This window comes from Monodon monoceros, unplaced genomic scaffold, assembly GCF_005190385.1.
Source record: "Monodon monoceros isolate NGI ecotype Baffin Bay Population unplaced genomic scaffold, NGI_Narwhal_1 Super_Scaffold_9, whole genome shotgun sequence".
NCBI lineage: Eukaryota > Metazoa > Chordata > Mammalia > Artiodactyla > Monodontidae > Monodon > Monodon monoceros.
Window position 1 is genome coordinate 40,187,496 of NW_021703786.1, and position 10,091 is coordinate 40,197,586.

The 10,091-nt window shown below is 47.4% G+C and overlaps 1 pseudogene; it reads left to right on the forward strand.

The window, feature by feature from the left end:
* The first annotated feature begins 2,309 nt into the window (after positions 1-2,309).
* LOC114889548 overlaps positions 2,310-10,091 on the forward strand; it is an 11,659-nt pseudogene continuing 3,877 nt past the window's right edge.

A 10,091-nucleotide genomic window follows, 5' to 3' on the forward strand; every position in this document is an offset into this window, starting at 1 on the left:
ATGGGATGACTCAGGGATCCAGGATCCAACATGTGGTGCTACCACAGCCTAGCTGTCATCTACATATTGCCAGCAGTAGGGGGACAGACATCACTTCAGGTCACATTCTATTGGTGAGAACCGGTCACACGACCACACTGAACTGCAAAGGAGGCTGGGAAATGTAGTCAGCCTCGCACCTTGCTATAACCCCCATTGCTACAAAGGGAGAAGATTTTGTTGGGCAGAAAAGTTTGAGAGGACTAAATGGAGGCACTCAGGTGTTCTGAATCTTCACACTCTTGATGTTTTAACTGGACAGTTCTTTGAGGGTGGGAGGGAGGCTGCTCCCCTGTGCATTGTAGGATGTTTAGCAGCATCCCTGGCCTCTACTCACCTGATGGTTGTAGCATCCCTCCCCCAACTTCCCTGCAGTCCCAGTCATGACATCAAAAATGCCTCCAGGCATTGCCAAAGCCCCAGGAGCACAGTCACCACTGATTGAGAATCACTGCTCTAGACACCGAGAGCAATGTCAGAATCTTTGTCAACCAGGGAGGAAAGGCAGTGAAATTACCTCCTCTCACTTTGTCACCCGGGAGTCTCACGGCGTGGCTGCTGGTCTGTGCTCACGAGGCTGACAGACAGATTAGCTGAGGTGGCGACTTGAAGTTTCACAGAGGAGTGAACGATATGAACCCCAGCTCCTGAGTGCGTGATGAGAACGATGTTAGGAGATTCTGCAGATGCCCGTCACAGCCAGGGCAGCATGCAAAGAAATGCTCTAAGTCCTTTCACTCAATACAAAACCCAAAATGGCACTGGCTTGTTTGCACAAAACAGGCTTTCTGAATTATTTGGTGCTGATTCCCTGAAATTTCTGTAAGAAATAAGAATTTTTTGATACCTTCTCTAACAGGAGGCCATATTTGTAAGCCCCTGGTGAGTTCTTGCTCTGGAGGGACATGGCGAATTAGGGCAGACCCCTAAGAACATATTTGTTTGCAGAAAATGGGCTGTCCCGGAATATCAGTGAGAATTCCTTGCAGCCTGGTGGAAACCGGAAGTACTGCCACCCAGCAAGGCATTAGGATGTCAATAGTACGCTTTATCTCCTAGAAACCCAACAGCGCTGTTCTGACTTCACAGGAAACAGTTTTCAGGCTACAGCTGATGGGGATTCCTTCACATTCCACGGAGAACTTTGGGACACGCTTCAGGCTTCGGGCTGTAGTCCCCAACAATAGCCTAGGTTTGTGTGTAGCTGCCAGTACAAACGTATTAGTTTCCTGATTAACTGGGAATATGCAAGGCTCTCGACTATTAAATAAAACTGGTTACGTAAGTCTTTTATTTGAAATGAATACAAGGTCATAATCAATAAAGCTCACTTTGAAACACTGCTGAGAAAAACGAAGAGAGACATTTTCTCTGCTGCTGGAGTTGCACAAAGTAGCAGGTTCATGTCAGACTGAGGTTTGTGTGCAATAGCTAAGCACTCCTTCAGATGGTGAGCAGTGCGGGTCTGAAGAGGATCTGATGCCTCACAGACCCACGCGGATCACTCTCTCTGAGCAGGCTTGAAAACACTGGCCTCTTCTGGCTTTTTACCAGATGCTGTTTAGTCTGCAAATAACGATGAAAAACAGGCTAACCAATCTGGTGCTACTGAGGGATGGTTCTCATGAGCCCAGCGCCCCCTGGGCTCTGGCCCTTGCCTCCTTCTCGAGCCCTGGCTGCTGCTGGCCCTGGCCTCCTCATGGCTACCAATGCAGCAGGACATGCCAGGCCCTGCACCGCCCAGATTTCTCTCCCCGGCAAACTCCAGAGCTCGATGACCACTTTGCCGGGTTTCGGGATTCAGGTCACGTGTTACACTTTCCAGAAAGGCTTCCTGACTTCCATTGGTCTCTCAAGAAGAGCTGGCCAGTCACTGCCCAGTGCCCCTCGTGCCGTCGACAGGCCTTTATCACCCAGGGCACTTTATAGCACTTTACTCCCCACACTGTGTGGATGCCTCGCCCCGACCACGAGCTCTGAGGGCAAAGACTGTGTCTCATTCCTCTTGGGAGCAGCAGTCCTAACACAGGATCTGGAGAAGGTTTGTTCTATAAGAATGATCGAACAAAGCAATGAACAGTAATTACGCAGCAAGTGCAGAGGCTGTCACGTGGCTCTTCTTGTTTTAAAAATTGTGGTAAGAGCCGCACGTGCAGAGGCCCGAGGCCCGGTGTCTTTCCGGCACAGCGCTGGGGCAGCTGCGGCCTGAGAGACGAGGGAGGGGCAGGAAACGAGCCCATCTCAATAATTAGTGCGACACAGAAAACCTGATGCCACCTCTCCGGATTGTCCCAAGCCAATTACTTGCCCAGCTGTGTTGTGGATTGACCTCTCCAGCCTTGCACAAACCAAGATTTGCCTAACAATGGCTCGCCCAAGTTCAAATACGGCCGGGCTTCTGGAAGCTTTTTGCAAAAGCCAAGCACACAGTCATCATTTCAGGGGCTGGCGTCAGTGCTGAGAGTGGGGTTCCGACTTTCAGAGGAGCGGAAGGTTATTGGAGAAAATGGCAAGCTCAGGACCTGGCCATGCCTCAGGCCTTTGCCTGAAGCCCGTCCCAGGTGTGGGAGTCCTACCAGTACCGGCGGGAAGCGGTGCAGAGCAAGGGGCCCGACGCCAGGTACCTGGCCATCGCCGAGCGTGAGGCACGGCCGGACCGGCGGGCCGACGGGCTGTGGTCATCACCCGAAACACCAATGAGCTGCACCACAAGGCTGGCACCAAGAACCTTCTGGAAATCCATGGTAGCTTATTTAAAACTCGATGTACCTCTTGTGGAGTTGTGGCTGAGAATTACAAGAGTCCAATTTGTCCAGTTTTATCAGGAAAAGGGGCTCCAGAACCTAAAGCCCAAGATGCCAGAATCCCAGTGTTTAAACTTCACCGGTGTGAAGAGGCAGCCTGGCTGTGTGGGCCTGCTGCGACCTCACGTGGGTGGTTTGGAGAAAACCTGGACCCTGCCATCCCGAAGGAGGCTGACAGGGAGCTGGCCCTCTGTGACTTGTGTCTGGTGGTGGGAATGTCCTCTGTGGTCTACCCTGCCGCCATGTTTGCCCCCCACGTGTCTGCCCGGGGAGTAGAAGTGGCCGAATTTAACATGGGAACCACCCCCGTCATGAACAGGTTCACGTTTCATTTCCAGGGGCCTTGTGGGACGACTTTCCTGAAGCCCTCGCTCCTCGTGAAACTGAAACTGTTTTTTTTTTTTTGCGGTATGCGGGCCTCTCACTGTTGTGGCCTCTCCCATTGCGGAGCACAGGCTCCGGATGCGCAGGCTCAGCGGCCATGGCTCACGGGCCCAGCTGCTCCGCGGCATGTGGGATCTTCCCGGACCGGGGCACGAACCCGTGTCCCCTGCATCGGCAGGCGGACTCCCAACCACTGCGCCACCAGGGAAGCCCCTGAAACTGTTTCTTAATTGCTCTGAGGAAGGAAGAAATCACAGCACATCTAAATACCAGGCCACCAACAGGAGAAACAGTCTTGTGGATGGTGAGCTGAATACTGAAAGGTCTGAAAATATCATCTGGAATCCAAACTGCTGGTAAGTGATGGGAACTTAGAAGCAACAGTAGTAAACATGTTTACAAGGAGAAGTCACAGAATTTCTCAAGTCAATTCATGTTATTTGGTTTGAACCTAAACATAAGATACCTCTGATGTGTTTGGTTGGTTACTGGGAGGGAAACAACTTTGTAATTAGATTGTCTAAGAAAAAGTAATTATCCTGATTGTATTTTTGCTATTTGGGCAAAGATGGAAGTAGAGGGGTAAAACCCTGGTATCTGTGATTTCTGCGCAAGGGTTGGTGGAAAATAAAATCCCTTTCTACAGCAAAAAAAAAAAAAATTGTGGTAAGATACATATAACATAAAATTTACCATCTTCACCATTTTTAAGTGTACAGTTCACAAGTGTTAAGTACGTTCACGGTGTTGTGCAACCAACTATCACGCACGTCCAGAACTTTCTATCTTCCCAAACTGAAAGTCCCCCAGCCCCTGGCACCCACCCTTCTACTTTCTGTCTCTATGAATTTGACAGATCCACATTTGAGGGACCTCATATAAGTGGAATCATACACTATTTGTCCTTTCGTGTCTGGCTTATTTCACATTATGTGTCCTCAAGATTCATCCGTGTTGCAGCATATGTCAAAATTTCCTTCCTTTTAAAGACTGGATAATATTGCATTTTGTGGACAGACCAGATGTTGTTTATTTACTCGTCTATCGATGGACACCTGGGTTGGTTCCACCTCTTGGCTACTGTGAATATTGCTGCTATAAACGTGGAAGTCCGAGTCCCTGCTTTTAGTTCTTTAGAGTATATACCCAGATTGCTGGATTATATGGTGATTCTGTGCTTACTAATTTTTGGAGGAACATACATGCTATCCCAGGTTAGCACTTTACACTCATTATTTCATTTAGCGCTCATGGTAGCTCTGGGAGGGAAGACAACTATTACTCCTTTCTCAACAATGAGGGAATGAAGGCAGAGAGCGTTAACTTGCCAATTTCATAGTCAACCAGTGGCAGAGCTGGGACTGAGGCTCACAAATTCCAAAACCCATGCTTTCGAGCCCTGTGTCATATTTGCTTTCTTCCAGAAGTGTGGGGGGCTCCCTCACTCTGATGGGCGAAGGACCTGCCTTGGGTTGAGGGAAAGGACCTTCCTAAATAAGAGGCATCCTGCTTGTAGGTGGTCACCGAGGTTAGATGTGTCCGGCTTTACCCCAGTCCTTCACAGGCTTGGATATTCTGTTATGAGGCTGTAGCATGTCCTCTGGTGTTATACATCCTAGGATGAGACTGGCTAATGAGCTCATACTCAAGTGTGGTAATTACAAATTCGCTGATTCAACTCTCAGAAACAACCTGGTTGTTGTGTATTCCTCTTAAGTGATGACTTAATATGGATAAGAGGTCATTTAAATCTGGAACAGATCTCTCAGATTTTGTAATCCAACCTCTCTTTTAGTGGTTCAGGCATGAAAGAGAGAGTTGGTTCATAATTTACTAAGTCATTCAGAAATAATCTACCTGTAATGAACTTTCCCCATCTGTCTCATCAAAGCTGATTATTTGGTAAACTGTGGTCAGCTCATACCCATATACATCACTGCATCAATAGACACAAAAATTCCCTTGCTTAGTAGCCACTGGACATAAAGACTTGGGGCAGAGAAGAAAGGCCAGGGATAAGACGGAGAGTTCATGCTTTGATGTACCTTCTCTGTTCCAAACATACAGCAGTGACAGATAAAATACTGAAATAGAAAACCTAGACATGTATACCTAGATAAACTCAAGGATAAGTTGAGTATTTGAAGATAGAAAAGATCCAGCAGAAAAGAGATAAGTACTCCCTTTGCAGAAATGCAAAACAGAGCAGACGGCAGCCTGGGGTGTGCTGTGCTCTGACCCGGAAGTCAGCAGAACTGATTGGGAGTTTGATCCTATGGGATAAAGAGAACTAAAAATTTTCCACACAAGGCTCACTGCTGGAAGTGAGAGGCAGAGTAGGTCATGAAAGGAAGCTGGGAAAAAATAAACAACTATTGCTGATTGTCACCTGGGGAGATGGCATTTCCTAGACTGTGAGACTGGAGAGGTAGGGACACAGAGATAAGCCTCACAACCAAGCCTCCAGTTGGTATACTTCCTGATTCTGCATGACTCTGAAACCACCGTGGGACAGGGGAGGCCTAAAATGTCATTGTAGGACTATGGCTTAGTCAGGGGTCAGGTGTAAGCAACCATAAAACCACTAGGCAGGGCAGAGCAGCTAAGCCGGTGCGCCACAACTACTGAGCCTGCATTCTAGAGCCTGCGAGCCACAACTACTGAGCCTGCATGCTGCAACTACTGAAGCATGCATGCCTAGAGCCCGTGCTCCGCAACAAGAGAAGCCACTGCAGTGAGAAGCCCGTGCACCGCAACGAAGAGTAGCCCCCGCTTGCTGCAACTAGAGAAAGCCGGTGTGCAGCAATGAAGACCCAACACAGCCAAAAATGAATGAATGAATGAATTTATTATTTAAATAAATTTAATTTATTTATAAATTAATAATTTATTAATAATAAATTATTTAATTTATTATTATTTTAATAATTTTTTATTAAAAAACCCCACTAGGCAGGGAAGTATGAGCCCAGGATAAGAAAGAGAGAGAAAAAAAAAAGCTTTCCAAGAAAATAAAAAATTGGAATGTGAATCCACTCCAAATTCACACTTTGGAACAGACTGATAAAGACTTCAAAGTAAGTATATGTGGCATGCTCAGAGAGATACAAAAAGGGATAACTTCCATTTTAAAAAAGAACAAGAAAAATTCTTAAAAAGCAATCAGAAATAAAGCAGCAACAGGTGATGTTAAAAAGAAACAAATTGAAATCTTCAAATCTTGGAAAGAGAGTCACTGGAATTTTTAAAAATTACTCTACATATGGGATAAGCTTGATACCGGACAGACTCAAAGAGAAAATCAGTGAATGGAAAGAGAGACAAACTAAAAATAAAGCACAAGGAGATCAGCTGCATCTATTTTGGGGGGAAAAATCGACAGCCTACGCACATGATCCGCTTGTCACCGTCCCCGTGGACGACTCCCTCCTCAGATCACTTTCTCCTCTGCTAGGCAATTGGTATTGGGGTCAGCATTCCTGCTCAATTCCTAGGAAAGCCTCTCAGGGCTCAGGACCACCACCATCTCCCAGAATAGCCCCCTCGGATTCAGGCCACAGTTTCCTCAGGAAGTACACGTACATAACGAGGAGTCCACTCGGGCCATCTCTGCCGACCTCTGTCTCGGTCTGAGCTTAACCCACTTCTAGCTGTTTTCACATCCACGTGTTATGGGGCCGCATTAGTCCTTCCCTAATCTTGCAGCTTCAGCAGTGCAACTAGAGCCGCCCAGGATATTTCCAAAATTCGTCTTGGTGAGAGAAAAACCTCCAAATACACGTGTGAAAACTCTGGTAACTTCTAGTTCCTTCCCTTTCTTGGTTTCTCCCTCTTACACCAGGAGCATTCCATGGATTCTGGATCCCTCCTGGCGTCGCAGCTCACAGCTGGGAGCAGGCGTGAGTGCGGGAATGAACCACGTCATGGACACTCTATGTAACATACGTAGAAGCTGAGTGCGCGGTAGCAATGGATACTCAAAAAGGTCTTAGGACCACTTCTCTAAAGGTTCCTGGCCGTGTATGATTCATTCATTTACAAAATGCCCTCCTGTCTTGGTCTCCTCTTGTGTTTCTCTTCTGATGGCCTGACATGCAACACATGATTGTACACAGTGGAATCTATGTCCTGAGGGGAACAGGGGCTCCATGCACCTGCGGGCCAGTGGTTAAGGCCGCCTTCAGGTGATGGTCCCTGCATTAAGGTGAGTGGTGTTTGCAGACTGGGTAGTTCTCCATTTTCCATGTTTCTCAGCCGATTCCCAAACTGTATTCAATAACTTTAATTTACTTTCCTCCTCTTTGTTTTTGCTCCTATTCTGAAATGAGTGCTTCCTGAGGCCATAAGATAGTAAGTCTATAACAGTGGTCTCCAACCTTTGTGGCACCAGGGACCGGTTTTGTGGAAGACAATCTTCCCACAGACTTGGGGGATGGTTCAGGCAGTAGTGGGAGCGATGGGGAGCAATGGGGAGCGGCAGATGAAGTTTCGCTCAATTGCCCACCACTCACCTCCTGCTGTGTGGCCCAGTTCCTAATAGGCCACAGACTGGTACTGGTCCACAGCCAGGGGGTTGGGGACCCCTGGTCTGTAAGACAGAATAAGCTCTCAGGTTTACTATATTACAGAAGTCTAATTCTGTTCAAGTGTTGGCCACCCAAAGGTTTAGCTGCTAGTTGACTAGGTTCTTTTTTTTAAAAATTATTATTATTAGTTTATTTATTCTTGGCTGCACTGGGTCTCCGTTGCTGCGCGTTGGCTTTCTCTAGTTGTTGCGAGCGGGGGCTACTCTTCATTGTGGTGCGCGGGCTTCTCATTGTGGCGGCTTCTCTTGTTGCGGAGCACGGACTCTAGGCGCGCGGTCTCCAGTAGTTGTGGCTCGTGGGCTCTAGAGCGCAGGCTCAGTAGTTGTGGTGCATGGGCTTAGCGGCTCCGCGGCATGTGGGATCTTCCTGGACTGGGGCTCGAACCCGTATCCCCTGCATTGACAGGCGGATTCTTAACCACTGCGCCACCAGGGAAGCCCTAGGCCATTTTATATAAGGAACTTGAGCATCCCAGAGTTTTGGTATTCTGGAAGAAATCCCCAGCAGATACTGAGGGACACTTCTCTGAGTTCTCTGAGCCATCCTAGCAAATCAATCAAACCCAAGGAGGGAGTTGTTGGAACCTGCCATCTATAGCGGTCGGTCAGAGCACAGATGATAACCTGGACTTGTGATTGGCATCTGAAGTGTGTGTGTGCTTGTGGGGGCAGTCTTATGGGACTGAGCCCTTAATCTGTGGGATCTGACACTACCTCCAGGAATATAGTATTGGAACTGAGTTAAAGTGCAGGACACGCAGCTGGTGTTGTGGAGAACTGCTTGATGTGGGGAAAAAAACTCCACCAGAAAACATTTGGTGACCAGTAGTGAAGTGTTTTGTGTGACTCACAGAAAAGACAGACGAAGTAGCGAAGAACTGGGTTTTTCCTTGACAATTACATAGGCGCGATTGATTAAATCATTGGGCATTTGTGATTAAGTCAATCTCCAGTCCTCTCCCCTCCCCAGAGGTCCCCTCCAGTTGAAATTCCAACCCTTGAATCACATGGTTGGTTCCCCTGGCAACCAGCCCCCCATCCTTAGGGGCTTTCCAAAATTCACCCCATTCATATAAACTTAGGTGCTGCTATGAATAACAAAAGATACTCTTTTCCTGCTTATGACTCACAGAACCCAAATAACGATGCTATTTCTTTTATTACTTAGGAAATTACGACGGTGTTAGGAGCTCTAACCAGGAGCTTAGGATGAAGCCCACATATGTATTTCTTATTATAGTCCAATTTCACAGTAAAAATTGTAGTTAAACTTGTATGGTTGCATCTGGTCAACAGCCCAGCCAGAGCAACATCACTGCCGCTGCCACAGGGCCCCTGTGTTCGGAGCCATCCCTGCAGCATTGTAAGCTGCTCTGTTTGGGGCTGACTTTCCCGCTGGAGGTGATACTGAAACTGAGCAGGACCCTTTGGGGCCCTAAAGGGTACGAAAGCCCTCTGTGTCCCCCGTTTCTTGTTCGTAGGGAAAGACTTTAGTCTCCTAGGTCTTCCCTGAGTTTCAAAGAGCACAAGCAGTTACCAATTAGGGAAGTGAGGGAACACAGAAACAAAGGAAAAGCAGTTAAGCAAGAAAAGTACAGTAAGTCCCCTATGCACGAACCTTCAAGTTGCAAACTTTCAAAGATGCGAACGTGCCCCTGGATGCCAGCTGTTGTACTGTACTCCTGTAATTTACAAGGTGCTGTCCTGCAAGATTAAAAGCGTTTATTTTTGTGTTTGTTTGTTATGTATTATTTGTGTGAAAAGTATTATAAACCTATTACAGTACAGTATGATATAGCCGATTGTGTTAGCTGGGTACCCAGGCTAAATTTGTTGGACTTGTGAACAAATTGGCTTATGAACAAATTGGACCTATGAATGTGCTCTCAGAATGGAACTTGTCCGTATGTAGGGGACTTCCTGTAATGACAATAGGTCAATGGTAAAACAGAGTCCTAGTTCCTCCCAAGGGATATACATAACAATCTGATGCATACCTTAGAGTATTCTGCAGGAACTAAGATCATCCCCCCACCCCCAGGTTGATGCAGACCACCAGCTCGTAGACCCCAGACTGGCTGGAATCAGAAGGTTGATGATTAAGATTCCTGAAACACCACCCTGTTATCTCACCTCTAACAAACTAGAAGAAAGTCACCCAGCAGCCTTCCCCCAAGTGTTGCCTTTAAAAACCCTTCCCTGAAGCAGCCGCATAGCACAGGGAGATCAGCTCGGTGCTTTCTGACCACCTGGAGGGGTGGGATAGGGAGGGTGGGAGG